Source organism: Octopus sinensis, linkage group LG9 (assembly GCF_006345805.1).
Source record: "Octopus sinensis linkage group LG9, ASM634580v1, whole genome shotgun sequence".
Lineage (NCBI taxonomy): Eukaryota > Metazoa > Mollusca > Cephalopoda > Octopoda > Octopodidae > Octopus > Octopus sinensis.
In genome coordinates, this window is record NC_043005.1 from 77,469,980 (window position 1) to 77,489,979 (window position 20,000).

A 20,000-nucleotide genomic window follows, 5' to 3' on the forward strand; every position below is an offset into this window, starting at 1 on the left:
TGTATCTATGTAGAATCATAGGAGCTAAGGTTTTGCAAACTGTCGGACAAAATACCTGGTAGTCATTCTTCCGGTTATTTACGTTCTCAGATCAAATTTGCTTTTTATCCCCCTAAGGTCGATTGGGATAAGGCACCATGCAAATACTGAGACCTATGTATATGAGCGTACAGTGTGCGAGAGGTATTCGAGGACATGTGTGGAAATTTAATTCACCAGATTTTATCTATTAAAAATCAAATATATTTTTGTAAAGATTTTTGTAGGCGCAAGGCGTCAATGCGTGATAAGACGTCTGCTTCCCAGCAACATGGTTCCAGGTTCATTCCACTGCGTGGCGCCTTGGGAAAGTGTCTTCTACTATAACTTCAAGCTGATTTGATGGACGGAAACTGAAAGAAGCCCGTCGTATATGTGTATGAGTGTGTGTGTTTGTGTGTGAATGTGTGTGGTTGTATGTGTCTGTGTGTGTATTTATCGGTGTCTTTGTATTTGTCGACAATACCGCTTGACAACCGGTGTTAGTGTGTTTGCGTTCCCGTAACTTAGATCAATCGAATTAGTGCCGAACCTTACATAAAAGTTAAATACTGAGGTCGATTTATTCAACTACAATTCTTCGAGGTGGTGCCCCAGCATGGCCGGAGTTTAACAACTGAAAGACGTGTAAGGCATGTTTTCATTTAGGATTATTTTATGAATTCGCCTTCAGCTTCGTTAACTCAGGACCGAAATTGTTGGCTCCGCTAAATGTTCCCTGTTCATTTCAGACATCACCTGGAGAACAGCGGCCTCAAGTGACGCTATGTTATTGGGAAGATGTCGATTAGTCTTCTTTTCAACCCTGCTCCGAACCTAGCAATCGGTTGGATTTATATCTGAAGTGTTTGGGGACCACAAGTCTGAGCTGCATGGACTTTAAAGAATGTCTGGCAGCCATTTTTAGATTACACGGGTTTTGTGAGAAGGCAGTGAGTCTTGTTAAAACACGTATTGCCCACTACTGCGTACTGCATCCATCCAAGGCTTTACAATGTATTCAGGAACGTTAATTCTATGACCCTGTGAGAAAATGTGAGGCGGCAGCACATGCGTTCATCATTCATGGCCCCTAAAACCAACACAATTGTTGGAAATTTAGTGTACATCACTCTAGGGACATCACCAGGATCTGCACAAAACCAGCTGTTATTCCTTCCGTAAGACTTTTCGTATTGGTCGAATATTTTCCCATCAGAGAAGAACCAAAGCATGCTCTGTTCGTGGAGGGATTTAATTTTGTTAAGTAACCGCGTGACACGGATCAAACGGTTTTCCTGTCTTTGCAGACATGAACTGGCCTCTCTTCAGTATATACGACTTCTATCGAATGCCTCACAGATCTAATAGTCCACTACAACATCTTGCGTTCTTTGGAAATAGCCCAATGGGTCTCATTGACTTTTCGGTACCTGCATCGATAAAGTTTTAAAGCTGAGATAAATTTTCGGTGTCTTTAGAGTGTCCAAAAGTTCAGAACGTTCTTTCTGATTGATACTGTTGAAACACAGCCCCGCCCCGCTTCCAATTCCATCCCAACTTTATGTACAAAATATTTTGTAGCCTTTAAAAAGCTATCAAGTTCTAAATCTCCGCATTCTGCATATATGGTAACAATAACTGCATCACTTTTTATTTCTTGTGTTAGCATTTAGCATTTTGTCTATCCTCGGGAATCTGGAAGTAATAAAACTTTTTAATTGCTTTGAAAAGAGAAATATAGTAATAATTAAGTGTTCTATAATAGCTCTAGCACCTTGTATTTATCTCATATATATGTCGGAGCAGGCACAGCAAAATTGACACCGGGAGGGTTTGAACACCGGATGTAGAGAGCCAGAAGAAATATCAAAGCATTTTTGCTAAGCTCTAGCGATTCTCTGAAACTTCACCCACCCTAAATAAGAATAGTATGATAAAAACGAAAAGCCATATTATAGAAATTAGATCTAGCTCAGTGGTTAGAATATCAGGCTCACAAACCATTCCCGGGGACCAGGCTGTGTGTTATGTTCTTGAGCAAGGCATTTTATTTCACGTTGCTCCAGTTCCCTCAGCTGTAGAAATGACATGCAACGTCACTGGTGCCAAGCTTGATCGGCCTTTGCCTTTTCCTTCGATAACACTGGTGGCGTGGTGATGGGAAGCTCGTATGCAGGGACGACTGCTGGTCTTCCATAAACAACCTTGCCTGAACATGCGCCTCGAACGGGAATGTATATATATAATGTATATATATATATGTATATATATATATAACGGAACGCGTTGCGTACCGTCACTTAATAAATGAAAAACTGAATTGTAAAGAAACGAGTGTACAACTGGGCGGGAGACAGACAAAAGAGGTCCCTAATTCTTCATCAGTTATTAACGAAATGGTAATACTCAGTTTCCTGTCTCCCGTCCGGCTGTACACTTAGTCTACGTATAGGTTTTTTATTTGTCGTTGTTTATTTACAATGCATTTTTCCATATATATATATATATATATATATAGAATGAGAGAGACAGACACAGATAAACACATACACATACATTTATATATATATGCATATGTATGTATATGTGTGCGTGTGTGTGTGTGTGTCTGTCTGTCTGTATGTATGTATATATATATATATGTGTGTGTGTGTGTGTGTGTGTGTTTGTATGCATATTTCACGAGAAGCTGATATGAGTGAAAGAATGAAAAGAAAATTACAAACTGATAGAGTTGTACACAGTTACAGACAGACAGACAGACATACAGACAAGCAGACAGACAGACAGACAGACAGACAGACAGACAGACAGACAGACAGATAGATAGATAGATAGATAGATAGATAGATAGATAGATAGATAGATAGATAGATAGATAGATAGATAGATAGATAGATAGATAGATAGATAGATTACTGCAGTAATATAAGGAAAAATATTTCAAATGTTTCTTTTTTTTTCCTTTTTGTTAATGAATCAATCTAAAGTCATTTAACATTGTATCGCATCACTGGAATATTACAATTTTATTATCCTACATGGACTTTGAAGTGAAAGTTAAGCTTATGTAATTTACACTCGTTTTACATTCGCGAAACTTAATATAGTTGTCTGTATAAGGTGTATTATCTATTTGTCTTTCATAAAACTAGCTTGCTTTTTCGGTATAGCCTTGCTTGATTAAATTCGTCTATACAATGACACTATTATAAAAGATTCTGTGTCCTGAGGCAAAGGTTAGCAGCTTTTGAAATTAGCTCTTCTAGCAAAGTTAATTAATTTAACGTTTCAACCACTGAACACTTTTATACAACCACTTCTATTTACAAGCGAAAGAGGGGAAAAATTTGTCTATTTTTGCTTGGCAATACATTAATAATTTTATATCATTGTTTGTTCATTCTCCCTTTTCTGTTTGGGACAATTAGATAAGCGTTCCATCAAAATAACTCACAAAATGGAATTTTTCAAGATATTTTGTATATCTATTATATAATTAACAGAATCCTATGAAAGTATGAAAGACAAACAGATTTGTGTTGACCTATGATTAAATGCATTGAAGCCACTACATATCGTCGTTATTCTTTCTTCTTAAGAGGTATTGCTGATTATATTGTTAAACGTCTCTTACTTTTTAAGATGGTGCTGGCTAGTTTAAAGTACAACAAGCTGTTCTTTCTAACAGTTCGATTGATAGTAGTATAACTACTTTGTTGGCATTAAGCCCTTAGCACTTAAATCGATCATGTCTATCTCAAATATTCTACCGTTTTCTAACTGCCTCATGTCCAACCCAGCCACATCTAGCCTCTCACATTTTACCCTACAATGTCATTCTTTAAAATAAATAATCACATATTCGAAATTTCGAAGCTACATCATAAACACATAATTGGTTTTGAAAAATGTGAATAAATAAGCATTACATTTGACGGAGTAATCTGAATGCCAAAGGATTAAGACTGACAAAATAGATCAAACTATACATCATAGCTGATTCGATTGAACACTGCTTCTTCTACAAGCCTTAGGTTTGAGTCTAGGCGTAAAAAAAACCAATGAATTTCATTTAGTTAGGTTTTTATTTTTGTTTTCTTCCAGGTCGATTCGCTACTTTTTCAGCTGTGAGAGGTCACAGTTTCAGTAGTACGGACATGTGATTAGAATGCCGCAGGAAAGAATCGCAAGACGGATTCTTGAAGCCGAGCCAATCGGCAAGAAACTTAGGGATAAACGAAGAGTGAGATGATTGGATAATATCCATACTCTCGGTATGCCATGTTTGGGCATCCAGCTCTGAAAGTGTTATGACTTAATGGAAGAGGTGCCTGACGACTCTACCCACCGCCCACGATCCTCCTAACAATAATGGGCAGAGAAGATGAATGGATGAGTAGATACATGGAAGTGGTGAATTGTGGTGAAAGGTTTTCCTTAACTAAAGGATCATGTCACTCGTCTCTACTGCTAAAAAAATTATCGTCTCAGCAAAAATCCAAGACTATGCAGTTACGCCAACCAAATTTAAGACTCAGCATAATGAACCCTACAATATAAATAGGTGCAGGGTAATCCGAATTTATACTCATTGACAACAAATAGATCCATCAAAGATTAACAAAATGACATTTTTATATCGTTTTGATCTCTTAATTTAGTTTTAAATATGCACAATCATCCACTAAAATACTATAATATACATGTCATACCCAACCCTTTAAAATAAATCATGGACTTCACGTCATCACGAGAAAGTAATGATCATGGTATCTTTTATTCTTTTATCAAGGTCCAAACCCAAATTATCTGCAAACAACCTATCGTCACAAGGATCTATAAGATAAATAGTTGTATTCAATGGTGAGACGCCATTTTAACATCATGTTTAGTAGCTGCCAAAATGTAACTTATGGTTTTGTGTATAACAAACGTTCCAAATACAATACTAAATTGTTCTAAGATATTGGATTATAGCGTACCACATTAATTATGACGTACTTTCATCACTTAATGTCTTTGTTCTTTGAATAGATTCCTTATTAGATATACTTGCTTTTAAAATACAAATATATATGTACTAAAGTGTTAGTTCGTCTTATAGAGATGAATACGTTTAAGTTTAAATTTTAAAATAACCTCTACAGAAAACTGCAAATCAATTCATATTAAAGTACAGTAATTTTGCGATAATAAAAAATAAATAAAGACTGTATTTCAACTTCAGAAGAACAAATCAATGCTATAAATAATACAGGACATATTGTCCTCCTATTGCGATAAGAATATTTTCAAATGCCCGACTACCACTACACTTTTACATGTAGTTGCCCTGTCTCCACTCAGATTCTTTTAAATAACTATAAAATATGTAACATTCACATACTTCAGTTTTTTATTGACAGGAAATCAAAAGGATTCAATACATTATGCATTTACGTATTGTTTAGCAGAACCAACATAATTCATCTTGAAGTTCATAATATAATAGTCAAATAGATATCGTTATAATTATATATGCATATATTTAAATAAGGGAAGTATTCATCAATAATACTTTATACTAAAGGCAAAGGCTTGAAATCTTGTAGAGAGGGGAAGGTGATTACATCGACTCCACTACTCAACTAGTATTTATTTCGTCGGGCTCAGGAGGATGAAAGGTAAAGGTGACCTCGGCGGAATGAACTCATACGCATAGATTGAAGAATTGCCGTTAAGCTAACGATTCTACCAGGACGTCGCCTCAAAGTATTCACAAAAATGGGAGTGTATAAAATAAGGCGACGAGTTGGCAGAATCGTTAGCACACCGGGCGAATTGCTTAGCAGTATTTCGTCTGCTGTTACGTTCTGAGTTCAAATTCCGCCGAGGTCGACTTTGCCTTTCATCCTTTCAGGGTCGATAAATTAAGTACCAGTTACGCACTGGGATCGCTATAATCGACTTAATCCCTTTGTCTGTCCTTGTTTGTCCCCTCTATGTTTAGCCCCTTGTGGGCAATAAAAAAAAAGAAGAATCATTAGCATGCCGGCCAAAATGCGTAGCAGCATTTAGTCCGTCTGTACGTTCTGAGTTCAAATTCTTCCGAGGTCGACCTTGCTTTTCATACTTTCGGGGTTGATGAAATAAGTACCAGTCGAGCACTGGGGTTGATATAATCGACTTAATCTATTTCCCGGACTCGCTGGGCTTCTGCTAAAATCTTAAACCAATAATGAGAGAATTTAAAAATCAAAAAATATTCAATAATAAAAAAGTCTGATAATTATTTTGGTCCGCTTGTCTCCTACATCGCAGAAATTCGATTTTAGTTACAATAATTTATTAGGAAACATTAATATTTGTATTTTTTTCTTTCGAAATTTATTTTTATTTATGTTTTAAAGAATTTCAACATTTTTACGCACTCTGTTATTGCTTTTTATCGCAACGATTTCCAAATACCTTGGAAACTGACGAGAGTCTGGCTCGGCAAAAATCAGATAATGTAGAGAGCAAAAGAAAAGTGAGTTTATATTCTACGTGGTTTGTAGAATATAGCGTTATGTTGCTCTTGATTTTTGGGTAACGGTAAATTAATTATCATTTATTTGTTTCAGTCATTGTGCTGTGGCCATGCTGGGGGCACTGCCTTGAAAGGTTTAGTCGAAGAAATTGGCTTATTTTAAAACTGGTACTTATTGTATTGATCTCTCTGACCAACCTGTTAAGTTCGGGGTACATTAACAAACCGCACCGATTATCAAGCGTTTCTGTTACCAAATTCATTCAAGATACCGCACAGTGGAACTGAACATAAAAACATGTGATTGCAATGCGAGGGCAATCCTTCGATATAACTCGACAAAACCAAAACAAACACTCGGCTGTTTCCGTGACAACTCGACAATTCCCTTCGGATATCTTCGTGACCTCCGTGGCAGCTGCTGTGACCTCCGTGTGTGCGTGCTTGTTCTTGTCTGTGTGTCTGTGTGCGTGCATGTGTGCGTGCATTTGTGCGTGCTTGTTCTTGTCTGTGTGTCTGTGTGTGTGTATGTGTGCGTGCTTGTTCTTATCTGTATGCGTGCCTGTTTTGTTTTTATGTATTTATGTGTTTACGATTCTGTTTCCTGCTTGGAAATCTGCGGACGGAGGTCACGAAGATATCCGTAGTGAATTGTCGAGTTGTCACGAAAACAGCCGAGTGTTTGTTTTAGTTTTGCCGATTTATCTCGAAGGATTGCCAAAGCGAATCTCTTAACCAAACAGCTATGCCTGGCCTAGATTAGTTGAATACAATACTGGAAACTAATGAAACAACCGTAAGCTTCAATACTCTCACGATTCCGACCTAGCATCTTTAAAAAGGTGGGACATACAGAATAAATTGGTCGTAGATAAAGTAAAAGATTATGTGGCTGCAGCTGGAACGCAAATCTACTTGACCCTAATTTGAGTCTAAGCAACAACAATAGAAATGTTTACATCAGTAAACCATTCCATTCTGCCGTTTCTGCTTGAAACTAAGTGAACAGGTTGATGTGGGACGTCAAGAGTTAAGGATCCGTGCAACTGAAATAAGTAAATAATAAGTAAATAAACGGTGGGACTGAACTCGGAACCATGTGGTTAGGAAGCAAGCTCCTTACCACACAGCCATGTCTGCGCCTATTTATTATTAGGAATTATATATATTATATAATATAAAATATTTTGTAAAAGTATAATATATTTATTGCACGTAAAATTTTAGCAGCAAAATCTAATGTGAACCTCGGTTGAGAACGATTGATACGGTGCCTATAAATCTAGATCATGGTCTGAAATTCTTAGTGAGATTAGAATACTCGGAGAATGATAAAGCAGACAATTCAATGCGGCTTATATTCATTTTGAAATAAACCCATTGATAGAGATGACATGATAGGAGGCTATTAATGGTAACATTGGAAATATTGCAGGGAAACATTATATTGCAATTTAAAATCTGGTTCACAATCTGAAATTCTTGGTGGAGAAATGATATAACAGACGGCTGGATGATGGTTTATATTCATCTTGAAATAGAAATATGCGTTGATAGATTTGGTATAACAGAAAACTATTGATTCGTACAAAACTACAGCCATAAAGAAACTTTAATTACATTTCATTCCGAGCTCCAACCTAAAGAGATTTGCCGGGGCATCACTAGAAAATGTGATATATTCCCCAATTCTCCACACAGATAAGCCCTTAACGCACCGCATGAGTACCTCTTTACTAAAAATTATATTCCAAGGCATTTGGGAATCGTCTCTTTAGTACTACTGATATCCATAACAACGGACTAGACAATAAGAATTGGAGAAAAGGCGTTTATTTACCAAATCTAGTATTCTACCACTTCAAAGACTGAAATACAAACAGCATCAACATATAACAACTACTGGCCGAACTAACGAAGGACTCTCTGCGTCGTTTTTAGACTTTATGAAAACTGGAGTGAAATCACGTTAAAAGTCACACTCTACCGTCTTAGGACGAGGAATGGCACCGATCGCTGAACCTCGTAATTCCAGACATTGAGGAAAAACAACAGAGAAATTACGAAAAAGAAAATGAGAAGCGTCACTTCACATTGCATCAAGTAACTTCACTTGCAGCAGATGTCATCAGTGCTGCAGATCGAAAGCAGGTCTCACAGCCCACATGCGAGTCTGTCAGAGATGAATACTGACCAAGAACAGTCAACGTCGACTTACGACGAACTGCCGAAGACTGCCGTCTTTTAAAAAGCGGGAAGGGTACTGGACAAAATGAAATACTCCTAAATGGAAACAAGCAGCAGATCGCCATACAGACGTTTATTTTTGCTGGAAGGATTTCTCCAAGATAATTTTAAGAGTGCTCTTAACATTCTTGTGTAAGTTCCATCTATCTTGGATCCCAGCTTTTTACTAAGTTTCCAAAAATATTCAATGCATCGGCCGGAAAAGGCGCTAGCGCTTTGCGGGACATTGTTAGCAAGATAAGTAAGAGCTAGCAAGTGACCTGCTGCTATGGATGCTAAAGCATGGCCGTACTGGAACTGGTCAACCTAACACAACGTATGTAGGTCAAGTCACCAGAGACATTGAATGCCCTCCCCCATCCCCGACGAACTCCCTGAAATAATACAGGACCGAAATGGATGCCGTGTGCGCATCAAAAATATCCAAGCCAGCTTGACCAGATGATGATATGATGACTCCTAAATGCACCATGCAGGAAAATTGACCGAACGGTGTTCACAAGCACGCTTCTGAATATAAATCTATTAATTCAGGGCCTATGTGAGCATAAACAATCATAAAAAAACTGTTGTAAATCAAAGCTAAAGAGAAGGGAATTGCTTTGCAGATCATCCGGAATCGATTAAATGATTATCAGTAACATAAAAGTATCGATTTAATTATTGCTTAAAAAGGGGAAGAAAAGACACTGTGCCTAGTCTACAAACAAAATTAGAATAATATAAACAAGCGTTTCACCATTTGCTAGATTATTTTTGAGCCCGCTGAAAGATTTAATTTACTAATGCATTTCATAAACAAACCAAAATGGAAAAGGTGACATCTCACTCCCGACACTACCATCACCAACACCACCACCACCACGTCTACTATTACAGCCACTGGCTTCTATTGGGAATCAAGACAAAGCGTTTTTTACGACGGCAAGTTGGAAACGTAGTTTCCAGAATAATTTTGACAGTAGTAACTATCCCAAGACTGATATATCTTAACAATAATTCATGAAATAAAACATCTTTTAATGGCTTCTTTTCCCTATTACCGTTATTGTTATCGGTTATGTGTGTGTGTGCGGGTGCATGTATGTATGCATAACGTATATATATATATATATATATACCTATGTATCTGTGAATGAGTATATGTGTGTGTATGTGTGTGTATACATATATTGTTACATATACATAAATACACACACGCACACACGCACGCATATATTCCTTTACTTGTTTCAGTCACTTGACTGCGGCCATGCTGCAGCACCGCCTTTAGTCGAACAAAACGATCCCACGACTTTTTCTTTGTACTTATTCTAGTACTTGTTCTATCCGTCTCTTTTGCTGAACCGCTAAGTTACGGGGACGTAAACACACCAGCATCAGTTGTCAAGCGATGGTGCGGGTCGAACGTAGACACACAAATACATACATATATTCTGAGACCCCCTTCGGTCACGACACAGACCATGGGATTGCACCTAGAAAGTTACCCTCCGAGGCATAAGTCCGTGCAAGGTTGTTTATGGAAGACCAGCAGTCGCCCATGCGTACCGGCCTCCCCTCTCCACGCCACCGGTGTTATCCAAGGGAAAGGCAGAGGGGCTGATACAGCTTGGCACCTGTGATGTCGCAACTCATTTCTACAGCTGAGTAAACTGGATCAACTTGAAATAAAGTGTCTTGCTCAAGAACACAACACGCAGCCTGGTCTGGGATTCGAGCTCACAACCTCACGATCGTAAGCTCGACGCTCTAAGCACTGAGCCATAAGCCTTCACACATATATACATACATATACATATATACACGCACCTACATATACATTTAATATATATGTGTGTGTATGTGTATACAAACACATACATACATACATACATACATACATACATACATACATACATACATACATACATACATACATACATACATACATACATACATACAAACATGCATACATACATACATACATACATACATGTATTTTTCATTTAATCATTACTTCTCTAAAATGGAAGTTGCAGATTTGATCCGATCATTCGAACATTTTTATGGTCATCATTTTTATAATTATTATGTTTTTCGATAGTCTACGGAATTTGATTAAATCGCTTATGGCAATGAAGAGAAGCCTATTTTTTTTTCTTGTTCTTTTAAACGTTCATCAATAAAAGCACGCTAGTTATTTCCTACTAATGAAATAGTCATGAATTAGTAATAAGCTAGATGTCATAATTCGGATGTATTTTATTTTTATTTCCACGCAATCGTGCAATAAATAGAGTTAATCGTTTGTACATACGTGATTTTTTTGTATCAAATTTTCGGGTTGCAGCTCTTGTCAACATTCCCTGCGTCCCATTACAAAATCGACTGTCTGTTCTCGATAGTTGCATAAAATTAGAAAATGTAAAACGAAAAAAATAAAGCATTCGCTCTTCGAAAATATGACTCAAATGCTTGCAGAATATTTTTGGCTTATGATACACACATGACCATTTTATTTACATTATTTACATTCGACGGATATTTGTCCTCATCTCGTTTGTTGTTAACACAACGTTTCGGCTGATATACCCTCCAGCTTTCTTCAGGTGTCTTGCGGAAATTTCTAACCTGGGTTCTCATTCCTAAGGTATTTTTCGATGTTATTATTATTAGTAGTAGTAGTAGTAGTATTAGTAGTAGTAGTACTTGTAGTAGTACTTGTAGTAGTAGTAGTAGTAGTAGTAGTATTCAGGTCACTGCTTGGAATCGAACTCGGAATCTTGGGGTTAGTAGCCCGCACTCTTAACCACTACGCCATATTCCCGTAGGCATAGTATTAACGTTGTGTTAACAACAAAACAAGATGAGGACAAATATCCGTCGAATGTAAATAATGTAAATAATGTACATAATTCCTCATCTCTTAAATGTAGAACTACATGACCATTTGTAACGGATTTTCAGGGAGCAGCTCTTGTCAACTTTCTCTGCACCCCATAAGTGAATCAACAGCCTGTTTTCAAATGTTGGGTAAAATTAGGAAATGTACCAAAAAAGTATTCTTTCTTCAAAGATACTATTTAAATACCGGCCGAATATGTGGGCTTATGATACATACATGATCATCTGTAACAAGTTTTCGGACTGCAGCTTAGTCTCGCCTTTATGATGTCCTCACCCCCAGAAAGTCAACTTAACACAAAAAAGACAGAAAATGCTGTAAGTTGGTTGAACTCTGTGAAAACAAAGGATGGAAGGCAAAATGTCTTCCTGTGCCTATGGGTGTTAGAGGGTTTGTTGAAACCAGGGTTCACTCGATGCTCAGGAGTCTTGAACTAGCTGGGAAAGGAAGAAGAGATGTTGTCAGCAACTTATTGGAAGCTACTGAGGATGCAAATCATTACTTGTGGCTCAAAAGAGAGGATGAGTGGTGCAGCAAGAATGAAAGAATAAGCAGAGATGAAGGTAGAAACATCTGGCCATGAGTCGCAACATTTGACTCAGCAAAGCTCTTGCTGTTGTGGGGAGTGGAAGTTTTGTCGCTTATATTACTCAATGGTCCCGAACAGGTCTGGTATTTCTGTCATATGGGGTCGAAACACCTACAGAGCTACTTCACTGGCTGATGAGTCATCGACTCCTACATTCGGAGACGGAGTACAACAGTGCCCTCAGCACACAATTGTTTACCTAAATGTCCTCAGTTGTCACGAATAATTAAGAAAAGTACAAAAATGTTTTCTCTCTTTAAAATTATAATTCAAAGGCTTACTAAATACTTGGGCTTATGATACATGAACAAGAATTGTAAATATATTTCTCCACGTGATCATATTTTACTTTGCAGTTATTTGCCACTTCCCTCACAAAATCTAACCAGTTAGGGAGCCATTATTTAGTTGCTCAGCTCTTGAATAATTTATCCTTTGACGCATGCACTATTCATGAGAACAAAATGCAGCAGTGGTCATGGCCGGGAAGCATTTTATGATAAGTCTTCTGAATCAGGCATGACCCGGACATGAACAGTATCAGCTTAGAAATTATTAGAAGTTAATAAGAGAACTTCTAAGTGGTCGTCAACCATGATAGAAATATATATTTGAAGGTGGATCTCTGTCAATTGGCAAGGGTTCAGATATTCAATCAACTGAATTATCTGCCCATAAATTAACAGATAAATGACTGACGATTCCACGGCCGTTTGTACTCTTACCGAAATTCTCATGTAAAAACAGCGTGACGCAGTTTGTAGAAGTTGAATTACAGGAACAATCCACTCCATCGGCATTTATGCAGTTAATTAGAGAACTTCTAATCGGTCGCCCACCCTGCTAGAAATATATATTTGGAGGTGGACCGCCGTCAATTGACAATTAGAGTTCAGTTATTCAATCAACTAAATTATCTGTCCATAAATTAACTGATAAATGTCTGACGCTTCAACGGCCGTGTGTACTCCTACCGAAATTCTCATGTAGTTACAGGAACAATCCACTCCATCGGCATTTATGCAGTTTCAGTCTACACAATTGTCTTCTTGGAGTAGCAGACTGTCGATCGATCCCTTCTTTAGTTTGCTGTTCGTGCCAAGTGCTCACGTAATATCTTCACTTTGTAAAGGCGGCGAGCTGGCAGAAACGTTAGCACGCCGGGCGAAATGCTTAGCGTTATTTCGTCTGCAGCTAAGTTCTGAGTTCAAATTCCGCCGAGGTCGACTTTGCCTTTCATCTTTTCGGGTTCGATTAAATAAGTACCAGTTACGCACTGGAGTCGATATAATCGACTTAATCCGTTTGTCTGTCATTGTTTGTCCCCTCTGTGTTTAGCCCCTTGTGAGTAGTAAAGAAATAGGTATTTCGTCTGTCTTTACATTCTGGGTTCAAATTCCGCCGAGGCCGACTTTGCCTTTCATCTTTCGGGGGTCAATAAATTGAATACCAGTTGCGTACTGGGGTCGATCTAATCGACTGGTCCACTCCCCTCAAAAATTTCGGACCTTGTGTCTAGAGTAGAAAAAAATATCTTAACTTTGTTTGTATGTATGTATGTATGTATGTATGTATGTATGTACGTATGTATGTATGTATGTACGTATATATGTATGTAGGTGGGTAGGGAGGTAGGGAGATACGTAGGTAGGTAGGTATGTACGTTCTTAAGAGTGTGTATGTATGTATGCATATATACATGCATATATGTATGTTCACACGTGTGTCTATGTATACAATATATCCATGAATTACCTTCACAATTTGAAAAATATGAGATAACAATGATAACACGGCAGAATTTATCTGGAAACTAATGGAGTTTTATTATAAGCCTCAGAACAATTCCACGTGGGCTCCATTCGTTGCACGCAACACATCTACTCGATGCAATACAAGAAGTTGTAGACGTTGTTAAGATAATTTATGAAAACCTTGTATATATAACATAGATAGATAGATAGATAGATAGATAGATAGATAGATAGATAGATAGACAGACAGACAGACAGACAGATAGCCAGACATACAGATGATAGATAGAGAGAGAGAGTGGGGCACGTAGGTCTAAACACAGAAGGGACAAAATACAAAGTAGAGCTTTTCTTTTTGGGAAGAAGAGAAGCGGTAAAAAGGGGGGGGGGAATTCCGATCAAAAGGGATCGTCAAAATTAAACTGGGGCCGATCAATAGGGACAGATAGATAGATAGACAGATAGATAGATAGATAGATAGATAGATAGATAGATAGATAGATAGATAGATAGATAGATAGATAATCAATACATGTATCGTATTCATAGTTTTTCGTTACGTTTCTTTACGAATGTTCGACTTTGACTTTTGACCTTCAGAAATTGATAAAATATGTAACATGAAAATGGCTGACAATGAAATGTAATCGACGACTTCAGATAAACAGTTGATATTATTAAAATAATAAATAACATCTGTATGTATGCGCAAATATAAAACAACCCTATATATACAGAGAGAGAGAGAGAGAGAGTGAGAGACAGACAGACAGACAGAGTGAGAGAGAGAGTGCGATTGTTGTTTACCTAATGTACAAAACTAAAGTGGTACTCCGTCATTTACGACGAGTGTTCCAGCCTGCAAGTCAAGTTAGCGTACAAGTGGTTGAGCACTCCACAGACACGTGTAGCCTAACGTAGTTCTCAGGGAGACTCAGCGTGACACACAATGGGATAAGGCTGGCCCCTTTTGAATCACAGGTACAACTCGTTTTTACCGGCTGAGTAGACCAGAGGTATGTGAAATAAAGTGCTTTGCACATTAAAACAACGCGGCGCCGGGCATCGAACTCGTCACCTTTCGATCGTGAACTGAATACCCCTAACCACCAAGCACAGGACTTCACATCATAAAATATATATAAAAAGATTTATAACATAAGCTCAAGCATGAGTGTGCGTGGTTAAGAAGCTTATTTTGCAACGACGTGGTTTTGAGTTCATTTCCTTGGTAAGAATTTTTTACCATAGCCCCGGCCGATTAATACTTTGTGAGTGAATTTGGTAGACGGATATTGTGTGGAATCCCGGTGTCTGTGTATGTATGCTTTTGTATATATTTATATATGTATGTCTAGTCTATTTTTAATTATCATAAATCCTCCACTGAAGAGAGAGCCAGTTTCCAACAAAGATACAAGGCTCTATCTTTGGGATGTTGTTAACACAGACAAATTCATATTTGGAACTTGAGAAAAGTCTTGCATATTTTTACTGTTCCACTCACAGATTGCATTTGTAATGTACGAATTAGCCAGTCGATGTCTCTTTCTGAAAATCATAGCTTATCAAGATTCTCCTTTAAGCATTTACTAACAAAACCTAGTGCTCCAATTATTATTGGTATGAATATGAATTCATAGTCTGGATATAGAAGCTGGAGGTATCGAAGCAATTGTCTAGAGATATCCTATTTGTATGCTTGTATATATGTATGTATGTATGTATGTATGTATGTATGTATGTGAACGTGTGTGTGTATACTTGTGTGTCCGTGTCTTTGTGGCCACGCTGCTTGACAACCAGTGTTGGTTTGTTTACGTTCCCGTAAAATAGATCGTTAGAATAAGTATGAGACAATAAGTAATAGAGCCTTTACAATACATAGGACCGACGCTTTGACTATTCGTAATATTATTAATACTTTCTTCTACATCGACCCCAGTGTTCAACTGGTTCTTATTTTATCGATCCCGAAAGGATGAAAGGCAAAGTCGACCTCGGCGGAATTTGAACTCAGAACACGAAGACAGACGAAATACCACTAAACGTTTTTTTTCCCCGATGAGCTAACGATTCTGTCAACTCGTCGCCTTCCTTATTCATAATATTGGCTTCAAATTTTGGCACGAGGCCAGAAATTTTGGGTAAGGGACTAAGTCGGTTACATCGACCCCAATACTCAGCAGGTACTTATTTTATCGACCCCCGAAAGAATGATGAAAGCAAAGTACACTTCCATAGAATTTGAACTCTGAACGTAAAAACGGACGAAATGCTGAAAAATATTTTGTCCGGATTGCCATCTATTCTACCAGCTTACCACATTCCTTAACCATAATACTCATATTTTAACGTAACCACTTTTATAGTCTTTCTACGTCTCATTCTTACTTCTAATTATTACAATACTGACATGTTTCTTTTGAATACATTTATACCTCTATCACAATAACATAATGCTTTTCACTATCATTATACGATTGTGATATTTCTTGTACAGCTGTGTAGTCATAATCCTTAGTAATCCTGTCCAGGATATAAATGTAAACAAAAAATATGACAATGTAACATAACGAACGATTTATAATTTGCTTCCATTTTTTCCCGTCCTTTTGACGTCAATATTCCACAGACGGTGGAAATATATAGTTCCTGATGTTTTTTCATAATAGCGCGCACACAAGCAAGCACATTCATACGTACGTACATACATACATACATACATACATACATACATACATACATACATCCGGACACACACACATATATATATATACATACTTATGTATGCACATATAAACTTTTATGTTCATACATATATATATATATTATATATATATATATATATATTCGTAATTATATATATATGTGCATATATATATACACACACCAATATTCGTAATTATATATATATATATGCGCATATATATATACCCACACCTATATATATATATATATATATATATATATATATATATATATATATATATATATATATACACACTACATATTATGTGTTTGTGTCATATTATTATTGGTACTACGACTCCTTTTTTCTTATTTGCTAGACTGGAAATAAATCTATAAAGTTGGTTATTTGGGGAGGAAAGCGAAATATAGATAGATAAATTAAAAGGCCAACCACCATCTAGTAAATATATGGTATGAGCTAACAAGGAAACCTCCAAGTGGTCGTTCAGCCTATTAAAGATAGCAGACTAATGTCCCTCAAATTACACTGTATTGTATTTAAAATAAGGAAAGTAAATTGGATAACGTAGTTCTTTGTACATGCGCATAAGTAAAATATAGTACGGCCACGGTTGGAGGGTCGATAATCGTTGCTCATCTAGATCAGGGTTGAATTGTGGGTAAATAGTTACAACAACAACAACAATGTATATATATATGACTGGCACTCCGTCGGTTACGACGACGAGGGCGCCAGTTGATCCGATCAACGGAACAGCCTGCTCATGAAATTAACGTGCAAGTGGCTGAGCACCCCACAGACACTGACCCTTTGAAATACAGGTACAACAGAAACAGCAAGATAGAGTGAGAGAAAGTTGTGATGAAAGAGTACCACCCCCTGCCGGAGCTTCGTGGAGCTTTAGGTGTTTTCGCTCAATAAACACTCACAACACCCGGTCTGGGAATCGAAACCACGATCCTACGACCGCGAGTTCGCTGCCCTAACCACTGGGCTATTTCACCTCCAAACACACACACACACACACACACACACACACACACACACACACACACATATATATATAATATATATATATATATATATATATATATATATATTATATAATATATTTTAATTAGAGACAAAACCACTATTTTGCAAAACAAACAAGGAAAGACTTAATCAATACATAAAACTTTAATAAAAAGTAAAAAAACCGCCACTACAATTGTATACACACACGTAGGGGTGGGCTGAAAAGTCCTTGGGTTTGGCGAAAAAGAAATTACTTTATTCACCATATTCCCGCTCAGATTCAAACACTTATTGCAGTGCTCCTCCAGCCAAACTTTTCGCGATTACCTTTAAAAAGTTTGGCTGGAGGCCCAAGTTTCTGAGTTCTTTTACAGGATTTAGATAAACCGAAGGAGCACTGCAATAAGTGTTTGAATCTGAGCGGGGAATATGGTGAATAAAGTAATTTCTTTTTCGCCAAACCCAAGGACTTTTCAGCCCACCCCTACGTGTGTGTATACATATATGTGTTTGTGAGTGTGTGTGTGTGAATGTATATATATATATATATATATTATATATATAATGTATGTATGTATGTGTATATATATATATAGTTAATCAAACATGAACAAAGAGAAAACACAACAACGCGAGGACGTGAAACAAGTATAGTGTTATAGGACGGTCAGGAATGGAAAGAAGGAGGATTTACCGTTTCGAGCGGAGCTCTTCGTCAGAAACATAGAAAAAGGAAAGGTCCAAGGAAGGGAAGACGGAGAAAGAAAAACGCCAACGATACACACGCGGTCACATATATATAGATGGATAGATAGTTATAGATATAACGGGAAGCTTTATGAAAATAAACAAAAGACGAAGGCAGGTGGAAAACAAACGAACCAATTGTATTAGTATGGCGCTCAGGAAATATAAATAAAACAAGTCTTTAACGTTTCGAGCCTACGCTCTTCAACAGATATATAAATATATATAAACATATACACATACATATATATGTATGTATATTCATGTATATATATATATACATATATATATACACACATACACACACCTATATATATATATATATATATGTGTGTGTGTGTGTGTGGTGTGTGTGTGTGTAGTGGAAACCATACTAAAATTAGAATAAAGCAAACTTTAAAAAATATTAAAATTTGAAATCCAAATTTCTGTTTACTGCTTATATCTGCTGATCTCACCAAACCGATAGTTTTTCCAAAATTAGTTTTATTCTCTTGTGTAAATTGTATTGAAGTAATAGAAACGGTGCATTGCCAAACTATATGCATTGAAGTATTTGAATTAATACGATCTTTTAATATTTCTAGATTGAAATCTGCAAGGTTCCACTTTTCTTTTTATCTTTGGGAACTCGATAAAATAAACACCAGGTGTGTATAAAGAGTTCCGTTTAATCGACATGTGATAGAGGTTTATGCTCCAGTGATATTGTGAGATATTATGATATTCAGGCAATCTTATGATGTTTGACCGAGATCCAAGAACAAACACATTTCCTTTTAGTAAAGAACGACAAATACTCTTTTTACTCTTTTACTTGTTTCAGTCAATTGACTGTGGCCATGCTGGAGCACCGCCTTAGTCGAGAAAATCGACCCCAAGACTCATTCTTTGTAAGCCTGGTACTTATTCTATCAGTTCCTTTTGCCGAACCGCTAAGTTACGGGGACGTAAGCACACCAGCATCGTTTGTCAAGCGATGTTGAGGGGGGGGGCAAAGACAGACACAAACTTATACACGCATATACATATATATATATTATATATATATATATACATATACGACGGGATTCTTTCAGTTTCCGTCGACCAAATCCACTCACAAAAGTTTGGTCAGCCCGAGACTATAGTAGAAGACACTTGCCCAAGGTGCCACGCAGTGGGACTGAACCTGGAATCGTGTTGTTCGTAAGCAAGCTACTTACAACACAGCCATCTTGAAATGTTCCCCGTATAAAGGCTCTTTCTCACAGACGAGATACCCGAAAGTAATCGGAAGCGCTTTCTGTGGCACAAGCCAGTTGTAGTTCAGGCTTCCGCCGCTAGAAGCTACTTGATCCAACACACCTACCTAGGTAAAAAAAAAAAAAAGAGACAAATTTACAGAAACATTAACGACAAGTCAAAAACAAGACCTTGGAGAGGAATGCCTTCTCTCGGAGAAACATATGACATGATGCAGCAAAATCTGAAAGGAAGATGCAAGAGAGATCAGGGATCCTACACGGGAG